The sequence below is a fragment of the Grampus griseus genome (genome assembly GCF_964374135.1).
Source record: "Grampus griseus genome assembly, chromosome: 1".
Lineage (NCBI taxonomy): Eukaryota > Metazoa > Chordata > Mammalia > Artiodactyla > Delphinidae > Grampus > Grampus griseus.
Window position 1 is genome coordinate 116,486,064 of NC_139017.1, and position 15,337 is coordinate 116,501,400.

General features: G+C 40.2%; 1 protein-coding gene and 1 pseudogene across 3 annotated transcripts in view; one reads left to right on the forward strand and one right to left on the reverse strand.

The window, feature by feature from the left end:
• The window catches only part of ST6GALNAC5 (ST6 N-acetylgalactosaminide alpha-2,6-sialyltransferase 5), a gene marked incomplete at both ends in the record, with an annotated part of 177,491 nt that overhangs the window by 84,058 nt on the left and 78,096 nt on the right, over nt 1-15,337 (reverse strand). The gene's annotated exons all lie outside the window — the stretch shown is intronic.
• Nucleotides 10,467-11,091, forward strand: LOC309828789 (transcription initiation factor TFIID subunit 9-like; annotated as a pseudogene). The gene has a single exon. The product of its transcript is annotated as a transcription initiation factor TFIID subunit 9-like (transcript).

A 15,337-nucleotide genomic window follows, 5' to 3' on the forward strand; every position in this document is an offset into this window, starting at 1 on the left:
TGGCCTCTCCCGTTGTGGAGCACAGACTCCGGACGCGCAGGCTCAGCGGCCATGGCTCACAGGCCCAGACACTCCGCGGCATGTGGGATCTTCCCGGACCGGGGCACGAACCCGCCTCCCCTGCATCAGCAGGCGTATGCTCAACCACTGTGCCACCAGGGAAGCCCCATGCCATCTAGTTTTGAAAAGTGCTCTTAAGTGTATCAACAGAAGACAGTGCTCTTGAACTAAGAAATTAAGTGATCCTCCCCAAAATCTTACCACTGTCTGCACAGAATCACCTGTTGTTTCTGATTCAGGAAAATGCAAGACTCTTCAAAGGTAAAATAGCAGATATCATCCCCGCAGAGTCACTGTAAGACCATGGAAATGGAAAACCAAAATATTTCAGCAGGTGAAAATTCTTCCCCCCGCCAAAACGACATAGTAGAAGAAAACTGTAACACAAACCCCAACTGAATTAAATGTCCATAAAAAAGCACTTTGTATATTAAAAAAAAACCCTCTAGTCAGAAATACAAAAGCTCAGAACAGAAATGGGCAAATTTTCAAAAGACAATGTGAAACAGGAATTGGTTGAATGGGGAATCATGGGCACCCCATCACAAGAGGGAGAGCTGGCTCTCAGCACCTTAGCCAAGAGATTGTATTTAGCATCACTAATAATGAAGCAAACGGACATTCTGAGCCTCCTGGTGTGATGCACTAGGGGGACACAATAGGGTATCATCTGTGTAGTATTCTTTCCAAAAATATTTAACCTGAATCTAATCATCAAGAAATAATCAGACCAATCTAGAATATGAGATATTCTCAAAAATAACTGGCATGGACTCTTCAAAAATGTCAGTGACATGAGAAAAAAGGGGGAGGGCACTCATCTAGTAAAAGGAGACTATAAAGAGACATAATAAATAAATGCAGTGTCTGATCCTTTATTCGATCCTGATTTGGAAAAACCCATCAGCTAGAAAGAATATTTTTGGAATAAATGAGAAAATTTAAATATGATCTGTATCTCATATAAATCATGGTATCAAATGTTAAATTTATTATGTTGTGGTAATTATATTGTGATTATGTAGAACGATTTTTTTTTCTTAGCTGAAGATATCAGCTGAAGTATTTAGGGTTGTGGTATCATGTCTAGTACTAACTTTCAAGTGGATCAACAAAATCTGTGTGTGGATAGATGCATGTGTGTACACATGGATGGATGGAGTTAAAGATAAAACAAAGGTGTCAAAATGTTAATAATTAATAAATGTAGGTGTGCTGGGTTAAACAGTCCCCCCAAAATGCACATTTACCCAGAAGCTCAGAATGTGACCTTGTTTAGCAATAGAGTCTTTGCAGAGTAATTAGTTAAATTAAATGAGGTCATATGGGATAAATGTGGGCCCTAAACCTAATATGGTTCTTAGAAGAAGAGGAGACATAGAGACACACAGGGGAGAAGGCCATGGTGACCGAGGCAGAGATTTGAGGCATACAAGCCAAGGAATGTCCAGGGCTGCCAGCAACCACCAGACGCCAGGAAGAGGCACAGAATACTTCCCCGGAGCCTTCAGAGGGAGCAGGGCCTACAGACACCGTGATTTTAGACTCTTAGTCTCCAGAACTGTGAGAGAATAAGTGTCTGTTGTATGAGTTACCCAATTTGTGGTGATTTGTTCTGGAAGTCCTGGGAAACTAATATGGTAGGTACTGGTTAAAAGTGTCCAGTGAAAATACTTTGGGTTTTTCCCATGAGTATGAAATATTTCAAAATCACAAGTTGGGAAAAAATAAAAATAAATTAAAAATTTTAAACTTATGCATAGGAAAAAATCAAGGACATACACCAATCAACCAAATTTATCTCCCCATAGTTGTAGAGTCCCTGCCCCTCAGTGACCTCAGAAATCCTCCTGCCCTCCATGTTAAAAAGTGAGCTTAATCATCTCCCTCCCTCCTTCCCAAATTTATGCTTGGTATCTTATGAGACTTTGGTTATTGGGTAGAACCGCCAGATGTGGAGAAATGGGGAGATGATTGGGAATAATACTGCTGAACCATGGAAATGCAGTTGGCTTTCAATAGAAGTGAGTGGAGAGAAGGTTCTAAAAAGAGGGTAAAGGGACAAAACAGATCCTCTGCTCACAAGAGTGATAGACAGCATCACTTAACAAGTCAAAGTATAAGCAAAGTCAATATCGGACCTGGATTGGGCCAAAGGAACAAAGAAGGTGTTGGCTTCACATAGAAAGGGACGTGCCAGGGGAGGAGAGGGGTTGGACCTGTCACTAAGCTTTCTATCATCTAAGAAGGTTATTTAGTCTGTGGACTTGGAACTGGTCTTCCTGGGTCTGGATTCAGGGTGTCTCTTACTCTGCCTCTGTGAGTTTAGAAAACTGGGGATAATAATCGTACTTTTGCAGGGTTGTTGTAAGAAATGTATCTGCAAAGTACTAAGGAGAGTTCCTGCCACCCAGCATTATGCACGTTTGAGCTGGACATTCTTCTTGAATCTAGGGCCTGGGTTAGGTACCTGGCTTCACCCACTAGTCTCAAACCATGGTGGATGCAGAAGGAGTGACTTAGAGTTTAACCCTGAAATTTTGGAATGATCACGCCCAGTATTTCAAGGTATGGGGAAAAGAATTCTGCAAACGGTACAACGATGGATAAAATTTTATTTTCTCCTTTGAAGTGTTTGTAATTTTCCAAATGTTTTACAATAAGGTAGTACCAATTTGATAGTCAGAAAAAAATGAAAGAATTAGCCATGTCCCTTTTACTCCTCATCTTCCCATCGAAAAAATGGAGGTGGTAGAGACAGTGGTGGGGAGGAAAGATTATGCGTTTTGTTTTAAAGAATAAGAACATCAGTTAAGAAGCAGAAGCACTCAGATGTCCCGCAGGCCCTGCCCCAGACCTGCCCAGGCAGTTGACACTGGGGCTGGTTGCTCACTAGGTCAGGGGAGACTCAGCGGAAAACTCATAAAAATTAAAAAAAAGACTCAAGTTGACTTTAGTGAATTATTCTGATGAAAATACACAAGCTCAAAGAGGAAAGCAAAAGGATATCAACAAGTTTGGATGTTTATTTAATGTGGATTTATGGGCTTCATTACAAAAAAAACATTGATTAACAATAACTTACTTTCAAACAAAACCCGATGTGTATATGGTTGAAAATAAAATTGATAAACACTTCAGCAGTCATTGCACTGTCCCAGGTTTCAGAACTGTAGATCCCTAAGTGCTTTTTCATAATTTAATCCATTTTTAAAAGGGCACAATGACTAGGGAGTATGGTAGAAAAATGTTATTAAAAATATAAATATATGAAGTATCTGACTTAATGACTACCATATTGATTGCTGAATTTAGCCATGTCTCTGTGTAAACAAATTAAAAAAATCCCTTCTTGACACACATGATGGTCACAGATTCTTAGACACTTAAGAATCTTAAGAGGGCCCTTAACGTATATCCAATCCAGCTCTCTATGCAAAGCAGGCATTATAACGCAATGTAAGTGATGAGTAGTCAGGCCCTTAGATGAAGTCTTCAGAACTCTGTCTGAACCACCCTCGTATTACCCAAAGCTGTAATAAATTGAATCATAGCACCTGCTTTTTTTTTTCCTTTATGCCACTTATCACAATTGTGACACCATTTTTCACTAGTGTGATTTTTGTTCATTGTCTAGCTTTCCACTGGACCGTAAATCTTTGAGGGCAAAAATTGTGATGACTTTGCTTGCTGCTGTATCCCTAATCCCTTCTACATAGCCTGGAACTCATCAAGTATTTGTTAAATTAATGAATACAGCTTTGGATTCTTCTCCCAATTTTAACACTACTGGAAACTAAAGGTCATTGAGGTGTTCCTCAAAGCTGAAAAATGTCAGTGTCAAGAATCAGACCCAGCTTCATTTGACCACAGAGGCCATGACTGTCCTAGCAAGCTTCTTGGCCACCCAATTAGTTTAAAGGGAACCTATGAATTAAGCAATTTCAAATTAATAGCACAAATTTACATTCAATTCCTGCTCCCTCTCTCCAAAGCCAATAAAATGTGAATTTCAAATCTGAGTTTTAATTTTCTACAAGATGGTACTAATGCCACCTCTGGGCCTTGGTGCTTTTCTAATGCTTTACGTTATATATTTCAATGTTTACACATGCTCACCATCCCTAATCATCTCTATGGCTGTCTTTTTTCCTCTAATCAGAACCTTACAACACAGTTTAAATCAATGGTGTACTACAGTCAGCCTGTACTGGCTCCCAGAACCCATGGTTATATTTTCAGGGAGTTTGTGAGCTGGATGTCAAGCCACAGCCATTATTAAAAATTAAACCTACAAGAAAATAAATTATATGAAAAACAAATGAAATTTCAGTGGAGAAAAATAAGCTTTTAAATAAATGGTGCTGGAACAATTGGACATCCACGGGCAAAAAAATAACTTTGACTTAAAACCTCATACCATACAAAAATATTAACTCAAAATGGATTGTGGATTTAAATATAAAATGCAAAATTTTAAAACTTTTATAAGAAAACATAAGAGAAAATCTTTAGGATCTAAACCTACACGAGGAGTCCTGAGACATTACATTAAAGGCATGATCCATAAAAGAAAGAATTGATAAATTTACCTTCATCAAAATTTAAGATTTTTGGGAGCTTCCCTGGTGGCGCAGTGGTTGAGAGTCCGCCTGCCGATGCAGGGGACCCAGGTTCGTGACCTGGTCTGGGAAGATCCCAACGTGCCGCAGAGCGGCTGGGCCTGTGAGCCGTGGTCGCTGAGCCTGTGCGTCCGGAGCCTGTGCTCCGCAACGGGAGAGGCCACAACAGTGAGAGGCCCGCGTACCGCAAAAAAACAAACAAAAAAAAAGTTTATGTAATGTATGGTTCTATATTTAAAACATTCTGGATATTTATTGTTATATTCACAATAGACATGGAGAACAGATTAAGGGTTATGAAAGACGAGGATGGAGTGGTGACAATCTAAAGAGAAAACGCAAGGGAATTCCTTTGTGATGATGGGACATTTATGTATCCTGAATGTCCTGGTGGTTACACAAATCTATACATGGGATAAAACTGCACACATACCACACATATACACAAACACACACACCCAACAAATGAATCCATATTAAAATGGTGATAGCTGATTAATGTCTTTAGTAGTATTGTATGAGTCTCAATTTCCTGTTTATGGTATTGTATTACGGTCATATAAGATGTCAACACTGGGGGAAGCTGGGTAAGGGGTATGTGGGATCCTGTACTATTTTTGCAAATTCCCGTGTGTCTATAATTACTTCAAAATAAAAAGTAAACGAAACAAATGCAGAAGAAATAAATACTTAAGACATCACTTTCTAATTGCTTTACAACATTTTAGTATTAACTATGCCTTGAAGTTATTCACATTCACTCTATGCTGGTTATATTAGTCAGCTCAGGCTACCATAACACAACACCAGAGACTGAGTGGCTTAAACAACACACATTTCTCACAGTCCTGGAGGCTGGGGAGTTCACGATCAACGTGCTGGGCAGATCTGGTTGCTGGTAAGAGCTCTTTTCCTGGCCTGTAGATGACAGTCTTCTAGCTGCGGCTGTGTCCTTACATGGCAGAGAGCAAGCAAGCTGTGGTGTTTTTTCCACTTCTAATAGGGACACTAATCCTATCATGGGAGCCCTACCCTCATGACCTCATCTTAATTTAATTACCTCCCAAAGGCCCCACCTTCAACTACAATCACACTAGGAGTTAGGGCTTCAACATACAAATTTTAGGGGGATACAAACATTCAGTCCATAACAGTGGAAATATCATACAAGTTCTGCTACTATGACTCTCTTCCCTACTCTGCATTCAATGATATCTCATTGGTAGCTGGAAACCAGCCATATGAGAGTGTTTATATCACAGAAATAAGTACGCACTACAAATCAGAACTTGGTTTATTGTACAGCTGATTGCAAAAAAAATAATGGAGAAAATGTTAATATTGTAAATTAAGCTTTAAAGAGTGTTATGTCTGTAACCATTACATCATGAATAGCATCAAATTTAAAAAAGTCTTCTATTATTTGAAAACTATTGTTTGATTCTGCAAAGAAGTTACGTTTTGATTCAGGTTTGTCCTGAGTGAGAAAAGTTCCAACATTGGTCTTTTTTGTTTCTCTTTCTTCTAATTAAGTAACCAAAAATATCAACCACATTCATGTTGAGACTATACTCATTCATTAATTGCAACCACAGATTGTCTACAGACACAAGAATTTTGAAAAAATCAATGAAAGCATTCTGTGAGGACCAGTTGGCTATATGGAATTTACAACAAAGCGTATTGTATATTAGTATCTTATTAGTAGTAGTATTAGAATTTTATTTTTATTTCTAAAGTGTGTACTGCCTTTATAGCAAAAAAATTCATAATAAACTGAAGCATGGACATATGCACATTTTAAAAGAGTGCTAGTATGTAAACATTTACTGGCACAATGCTAGTTTAAGTCCAATCCTCTCTCTGCTTACTTCAGTGGAGATAAATCACCACTCCCCTTTAAAGTGGTGATGTAGGTTACCTGTGCCACATCAGGATTTTACCATTTGCAGATGTTCTGTTTCTGGGAGACTGATTTGACTCCCTGTATGTTCAGATATGTATGTTCAGAATCAACAACCTCCTACAACTCTAAACCCTTTTGACTTTACAAGAAGATGCTCTAGTTTCTCCCATGAAGACTCTCTCACTGTGGGCTGGGTCAGTTCTACTTTGCTTTTAGGTTAGATGCCAAATTTCCAAGTTTTTTAGTGATTTTTCCATTTTGTTTGGTATAACAATATCTGAAAGCAAGATTTCTTTACAACTGGTGGTTCATGGGATTAGTCACCTTGGGCCTTTACCTACTAAATATTTTACACTCAGTGTCCCTTTGCTGTGGCATATACTGGTCAGAGATCAAACTTCCCAACCAATTTGCTGTTGGTTCCCTGTGTAGCTACTTTCGGGCTCTGTGCTTCTGTTTATTCTGGAAGGCCTTTCACCCCAATTCCAGTGCCCAGCACCTACCCTTCTATTGAGGTTCAGTTCAGCTACCTTGCCTTTCCTTTCCTAATCCATTCAGTATGGAAAAAAATCATGCTTTTCTCTGAATTCCTCAATATAGCCAAATCTTTCTTCTGACATCTTCTCCCTTATACTGCTGTCACATATATCTGTGGCTTATGTCAGAGGTTTCTATTATCTCCTTGAGGAAGAGCTCTTCCCTAATTTATTTCTAAATCCCACCATGGTGACTACTTTAATGTCCGTACATAGTTAAGACTTTTGAAAAATTGGTTCAGTGGAATGAGTGGGCTATATGTCACCAAATGAACAAGTTGAGTTCATCTCCTTAAGCCTCAGTTTTCTTACCTGTAAGTTAGGAATGATAATCAAGAGATTATATCTTATAGTTATTGTAAAAAACAGAGATAAGATATATAAAATGACTAGCACAGTGCCTGGTTAATGGTGGCTGCTCAATAAATGGTGTGTGTGTGTGTGTGTGTGTGTGTGTGTGTGTGTGTGTGTAATACATAGGATACACATATAACATAAATATGTGGTATATATAATTATCATTGCTGGCACTATCATTACCATATGACTATTATTGATACCAGGTTCAAGTTTCAGTGAGTGTGTCTATGAATTCTCTAGCACAGTGTGGTGTAAGAGCTTAGGCCTGTAAGTCAGGAGTCAGACAGAAGATGCAAGTTTCCATCTCAGTTCTGCCCAATGTTCATGATCTTGGGCTAGTCAACCTCCCTGGGTTTCAGTTCCCTTATCTGCAAAATATGTGTGTGAATGCAAGGAGAAGGCTGAGCCTCTTTGAAGGTCTGTCCCTCCACAATACCACGTGGCAAGTCCCCTTGGGTGAATTGGGCTCCCAGTGACAGGCAGCACACTGCCTTCAATAACTGCCTCTCTCTAAACCCTCAGCAACGGGCTAAGTACCCTTTGGCAAGGTTGTCTCGGTGATGTACACATGGGTGCAGAGATCCCCAGCCATTCCACTTGTTGACTTTACTGGCTGGAGAAGGATTATTTCCTTCTTCATTCTGTGACTACAGTGAACATTTGGAAGTTGTAGGGGAAAAAATCAATGCCAGAGAGTTCTGGAGGTGACGTATCTAATACTTTTTCTCTTGGCAAGTCACTGCGGGGGGGATGCCTCTCAATTTGATCACTCTGATGACAGTGCACCAGTGCATCCTCCCTGCAGACCCCATGTGACACGGGGCTGGGGACCTCAATTACAGAGGCAGGAACACAGAAGTCCAGAATAGCAAGGTGTCTCAGCTGGGAGAGGCCTGTCTAGTCTAAGCGTTCGATTTTACACATGAGGAAACTGAAGGTCAGAGGGGCCAAAGGACTCCTTCAAGGTCGCAGAGCTAGTTAATGGAAGAGCTGGGTCTCAGAAGCGCACCTCCTGGAGTCCCGGCTCACAGCTTCTGCTCCCACTTCAGTCCCACCTGCTGTGGGCCAGTAAGACGGCCGGCCAGGAGCCTCTCTGATGGCAAAAGTGAGTTCCAAACAGGCACCAATGAACATTGTCTTCTCCCCTGCCCCCCAGGTCTCAAATAAAATCTGACTGTTGGAGAGAGTTGAAGTTGGTTTTGGGAAAAACTAATTCCAATCTCTAACTTCCATGAGAACAGTGAAAATTGTTGTCTTTAATGTATATGCCACCCCATCCTGGATGTGATTATTCAGAAGCAGTGAGCAACTGGTGCCTCAGGGGCCCTTTTCCTTTTCTGGCTGAGCACAGACCCAGCGACGCACCTCAGGGCGTGGCTTACAAGAAACAGTAGTTATGTTTCCTGTAATGTATCTGCCCAGACTCAGATGGCAGCTGCTGACCGTGAGCTCCTAGAGAAGAGTATAGCCCAAGCATCAACCTGGCACAAGAGCCGGCACCTGGAAGACATTCAAAATCTTGGTTGGATGAGTCCAGAAAGTGTCACTCGTGCTGGTGACCCCAATGTCACAGAATATGTAGAATATGAAAAGACTCTTTTCATATAATAATAGCTGCCCTTTAACAAATGAAGATGAGGTTGAAAATGAGTCATTTGAGCTTAAGGAAGCTTATGGTTCTTGATATGTTTTGGAGTAAGAAAACCAGACATACACTTTATCAGATTCACTATAGTGGGAATAGTCACACGGGAGGAAGGGAAGTAGAGTGAGCAGTATATTCTGTTTATAGTCTTATTTCAATAGTTTTCTTTCTTTCTTTTTTCACTCATTAATAAAATGACGTGCGGGATGACCTGGAGTCTCTAACATTGGAATATGGTGCTATTCTGGAATTCTGTGCTCTGGGGCTTGGTAGGAGATGTAGTGCTCCCATTTACTCTCTCTCTCTCTTTCTCACTGGCCAGTTCTCTTTCTTTGGGGGGATGTTGGTTCTGAGGAGAGAAATCAGGGAGCTGATCACTTAGGTGGGAGGAGCTTACAGGAGTCAGAAAGTCTTCCGAGGTAGAGACGTCTAAGTCCCACTTCATGTCCCCTTGCTGACCCAAACTCCCTTAGGTTGGGACAATGTGGCTGAGTTACAATCAATGAAATGTGGAAGAAGTGTCACGAGGGCACTTCCCGGCCCCTACAGACATGTGGGGAAACTTTTAGCCTCCTCTTTTCTTGACACAGCAACCTTGCAGGCCGCAGGATAGGAGAGGGTCACCTGATCCACTCTGGACTTTGAGTGCAGAATAAAATCCTCAGTGTCTTAAACAATTTACTCATTGAGGTTTATTTATTACTGACGCATAGCCTACCTTATCCTGACCTTTCTTCTAATTTATCAAGCCCATTGCATCTGAGGATGACAAGGTGGGGCAGAATGCAGGACAGGAGACTTCTTCAGGATTCAACGTTTTGCACTTTTTTTTTAGAGATCCTTTCCTGTTATCCTGCTTAGAAACATGAATGTGTCAGCACAGGATACAGGGATTTGAGGGGAATTTATACACATGCCCAAATTTTCTCTCTGGCCCTAGTTTCCCCAAGTGTTCCTTTCTTGTTTTAGTATGTACTAAAAAAACCACCCTTATAAGATAAAAGATAAACTTTGAAGGTGAATTAAATACTTTGGTAAACTTTCAATAGTTTTGTAACTTTTTAATAATCATGATCTTTTAACTTTAACAATCCCTCACTTAAAGTTACTAATTTTCCTTAAGAAAACAGGGGATAAGCTTCATGACATTGGTCTTGGCAGTGATTTCATGGACCTTACATCAAAAGCATTGGCAACAAAAGCAAAAACAGACAAGTGCGATTACATCAAACTAAAAAGCTTCTGCACAGCAAAGAAAACAATCCTATCTCCTGTTTCATTTCTTTTTCCTACTCAGCCTTTCATCCCCACTCCTTCCTTCTGAATTACATAGCCTTATGGTTAATCATTTTAATGTGCAGATTAATTCTGGTTGTCATGTCCTGTCCGCAGCTGACAGAAATGAAGGTAATGAAGGAAGAGAAGATTCTGAGTCATTTACCTCTCCTCCCCCAAGAGATTTTTTATTAGATATCACAAAGCAAAGAAATCAAACCCCTTTGCCATTGATCAAGCCATGTTCAGGCTCTAGATTGCCAACTGGTAGATACTCCTTGACTGCTCCAAATTATAGATTTAAGTCTTTACAAAACAGGGATCTACTTCTGTGGGAAGAAGAACAGTTCTGCGATAAAGTGTTGGTTCAGTTATTAGCAGACCAAGTACTCCCACACTTGACACACCAACCCCACACACCATGTCTGTGTCAACTAAAGTAGGGACTCCAGTGTCCCTCAGAGGGCAAAGGTTCACAGTACAGATGCCCACTCACAATCCCCAGCTGTGAAAGCATCAATTCCTGCAACATCAGCAGTTCAGAATGTTCTAATTAATCCATCATTAATTAGGTCCAAAGACATTCTTATTACCACTAACATGGTGTCATCACAAAATACTGCCAGTGAATCATCAAATGCTTTGAAAATAAAATGTGAAGATGATGATGACCATGATAATTTGTAATCTAGCCTTGATGCATGTAACATGCATACTTGGTTTTAAATCCATTGTACTGAGGTGAAACATGCATGCTGGCTGTTTCCAAGCTGTGTTTTAGAAAAACAGTATTTAATGAGTAAATATGGTTATCATAATTTTCAATTAAAAAAAAAGAAGATACCAATTGAGTTTCTTACTACAACATCTGAAATAAAAACTAATTTTCCTCTTGAAAAAAAAATAAATAAAGTTACTAATTTAGTTTAAAGAGCTGTTGAAATAAATGTCTAGGTCCAAGATGGAGCTGCTTCTGCCTGGGGGGCCATGTCAGCAAACTGAAACATGTAACTTTCAAGTCCCTATAAATGTTCCACTTGACCAGAAATGCAGTATATACAGTCAAGCAGTCCCCACATGCCAAGCCAACTCTGGGCTCTGTACATATTCCCTTTTCCTTATTCATTTAAAATTTCCCTTCTCTATTCCTCATTCTTTATCCTATAAAAGCTTCCTGCCTTCCAGTCCATTTTGAAGTTCTCTGGACCCTTGGGAACGGAGACTGCTTGCTTCATGAAGTGTTAAATAAAGTTTGTATCATCTAAATTGTCTTCTTTAATTATTTTAAGAGAGCTTAATCTCTACTTATTTCCTGTTACATGATAGAGAAGAAATTTCTTTTTTTTAATACATTTATTTGTTTTATTTATTTATTTTTGGCTGCTGTGCGCAGGCTTTCTCTAGTTGTGACAAGTGGGGGCTACTCTTCATTGCGGTGCACGGGTTTCTCATTGCGATGGATTCTTCTGTTGCAGAGCATGGGCTCTAGGTGCACGGGCTTCAGTAGTTGTGGCTTGCGGGCTCTAGAGTGCAGGCTCAGCAGTTGTGGTGCATGGGCTTAGCTGCTCCGCGGCACGTGGGATCTTCCAGGACCAGGGCTCGAACCCATGTCCCCAGCACTGGCAGGCGGATTCTTAACCACTGCGCCATCAGGGAAGCTCCCAGAAAAAATGTTTTTAAAGCTACAGGATACAGCTTTTAGACCAGGATTATTTATATTATCATCAACCTAGATGTATAAAATATTACTCATCCTAAACTTCAGTTAATGTCTAATGAAAAAAAAAAAAGCAAATTCAGGAATTCTCGACCTGGTTGCATTTTTATTCTCAAAGTTAGTCTGTTGCTAATAAATAAATTATTGTTATGAATTTGAATTGTTGCCCATGCAGACTGGAATCATGGATAACTGAGTAAATAAAAATGTGTCTGAGTTTGGATCAGTACGTTTTATGAGCCTAGAATTTCACAAGAGGAACTGAACTCAGCTAGTACTTCTGAAACCGGGACCCCTGCTAAAACCGAGTTCCCCTGACAAGTATGATTAACCTCTCTATCTAAAACTTAATTCCCTTTCTTGTCCCACCCCTGTTCCCCTCAGGAGTAAGAAGTATTAAAGAAAAGGGGGGATTGAAATTGAGCAGGACCCTATGAGGCCCTCCCATGTACAAAAGCATCTGTGTTCCCCACCCTTTCTTGTCTGTAGAAAAGATTTTAGTCTCCTATGCCTTCCCTGAGCTTCAAAGAGAAGACTCAAATGGTTACTAATTAGAGAAGTGATGGAATGCAGAAACAAAGGAAAAGCAATTAAACAAGATAGCTTGAACATCAGTTCAGTGATAAGACAAGAGTCCTCCTGAAGGAATATACGTAACAATCTGACGCATCTTTGAGTTGTTATGCAGAAATTAAGACCCCTGACCAGGTGGAGGATGGTGACAACGTGCTGACCCCAGTCTGGCTGGAACCAGAAAGTTGATTGAGATTCCTGAAATTCCACCTTGTCACCTAACCACCACCCCAATCAAAAGAAAGTCATGCACTCTGCAACCCTCACCCCAAATGTTACCTTTAAAAACCTTCCCTGAAAACCATAGAGGAATTTGGGTCTTTTGAGCCTGAGCTGCCTACTATCCTTGCTTGGCGCCCTGCAAATAGACTGTACTTTCCTTCACAGCAGTGTGTCAGTTGATTGGCTTTGCTGGGCGGTGGGTGGGCGAACCCAAGTTTGGTTCAGTAACACTTCCATATACTAATTCATATCTACTTAATTTTGTAATTTGGTAGGATGCCAACCCATCCATTCAGGGATAGGCACATCTATTTGAAAATAGTTAAGTTACATGTACAAAAAAATGTATGTCTGCTTATCCTTATGTACATAGAATGCACCATTAAATTTAGACGCAAAAACATGAATCCCAAATCACTTACATTCCTAGGTAAAGTCATCTAAAGTATTAAAACTAAACAACTTAAACTTTTTTTATCATCCACGAACCATTCTGGCCCACTCTTGCAAAAAAAGCTCACAAGGCAATTTAGGTTGGAGGCATTTTTCTTCTTTAACTCTTCCAAATGCAGCTTTGTATTAGCATGCTCAGTAAAGCAAGTAACACTTCCACTTGATTACTTGAGACCATTCTCGACCCTCATTTCATTCTAGTTGGAGGTAATTACTTGCTGGTAATACAAAGTGCTAAAGACAGCCTTCAATTCTGTTGAATTATTATGTAGATTGGGAATCAGACCTCCCAATTTTTCTCTTAAAACAGCACCATAACTCTAATCTCTACTTTGTCAAATTCAAAAGTCTACCTATTTTTGAGTGAAAACTTCTTACTTAAAATAAGATATTGGTCCTGGACCTGGTGGAGGAAACGGGTGAGTTTCTTTGGGAATGAGGTCAGGAAAGAATAAGTCAGCAATAAGGGAGGTGAAGTAGATACTTTCAGGATCTAATATACCTCAGAATTGTGGAATGTAGCTCTTACTCTCTTTTTTTCATACCTGGTGTACTGAAAATATAATACAAGATTGTTTAGGCAATCTAAATAGCAACTCTAAATTCAACCACAGTCACTGGATAAGTTTTTGTTTTATCTGAGTCTAGATGAAAACTCTGAATATCAACTCATTTAAATTCAAACCAGTCATGTCTGTATACTAAGAAGTCATCTCTGGATTAATAGTATTTACAGTAAAATGGAACAGGGTTTCTCTTAGCCTCATTCCGGGAATGAATAAAAAACAACAGTAAAAGGCTATTTTTTCTGTGAATACCTAAATGACTTCACAGCCATTACTCCACTCAGAGGAAAAATGATTCTCATAGCACAGCGAGGAGGAGAGAATGCTTGGCTTCTATTAAGAGTAATGGAGGTTGGGATGCAAAGTTCAGTTGTCAGGAAAGAAATAGTTGCCACAGGCCTGGAGAACCGGAGGAAAATTTACTAATTCGTTCTTCCTAAACCAAGAAGCTTATTGTTTAACTCTCCCTCCTTCACAAGAAAGTAAAGCACGGGATCATATATATTCCTGAAAAGGGTAAATGAAATATCTTCCAAAAATTAAAAAAAGATGGCAAATGCAATAATAGAAGCTTAAATATATGGGGTTGTACATTCATTCTTTTCTCACAATGTAGAAGATTTAAGTCTACAAAATGTAGAACTATTTGACACCTGAAAAATTGGAAATAGCGAGGGATGATTTATCACCCCCGTTCCTCCCGGGAGGGCAGGGCCGAGCACATTTTCTACTGCATGCCTACTACTTTCCATTTTCTAAAATTATGCTTCTGGTCTTATCAAAACACTATTTTGACACAGTCTTTTTAATCTTCCTTTTTTTCTCCCACAAAATCACCTCAGGCATCACAAACCCATTTTATTGGAAACCGCAATCTTGTACTTAAAGAACAACTCAGCGTTAATGCCAGGCCCTCTGGACACACTTTATCAGGTTTAGGTGAGTCCTGGAATCTTAGAACTCCTGACGCGGCTCGGGACAGTAAGGAGGGTTTTACAGACCCTCGCCGTGTAGGGCCCACGCCACAGCTGCTTCACCCTGTGACTGGCGTGGCACTGGGACTTCTACTGAGTCAATCCCAGTTTCCCAGGAGAACCACTCTGAGTCGGGCCCAAGCTGCCCAGCAGCCCCTAAGGCAGCAGTGCCACGGTCTGTCGTGAGCTTCCTGGCCTCTTTTTTTACCAAAGATGGTCAGATGTTCGCCTTAGTTGGTTTTCCTCAATTTGCTAAGATCCAAATGTAAGGAAAAGACAATTTCTTCTCAGGTGAATTCTGGGGAGAAAAAGCTATAACTACAGATCCAAAAAAAATGCTGGGGAAGACAAACTGGGAGAGAGAAGCAGAGAGCGGTTTCCAGGGGAAATCGGTGTCATTAGGCTGATGCTAAAATCTCCTGTGAACC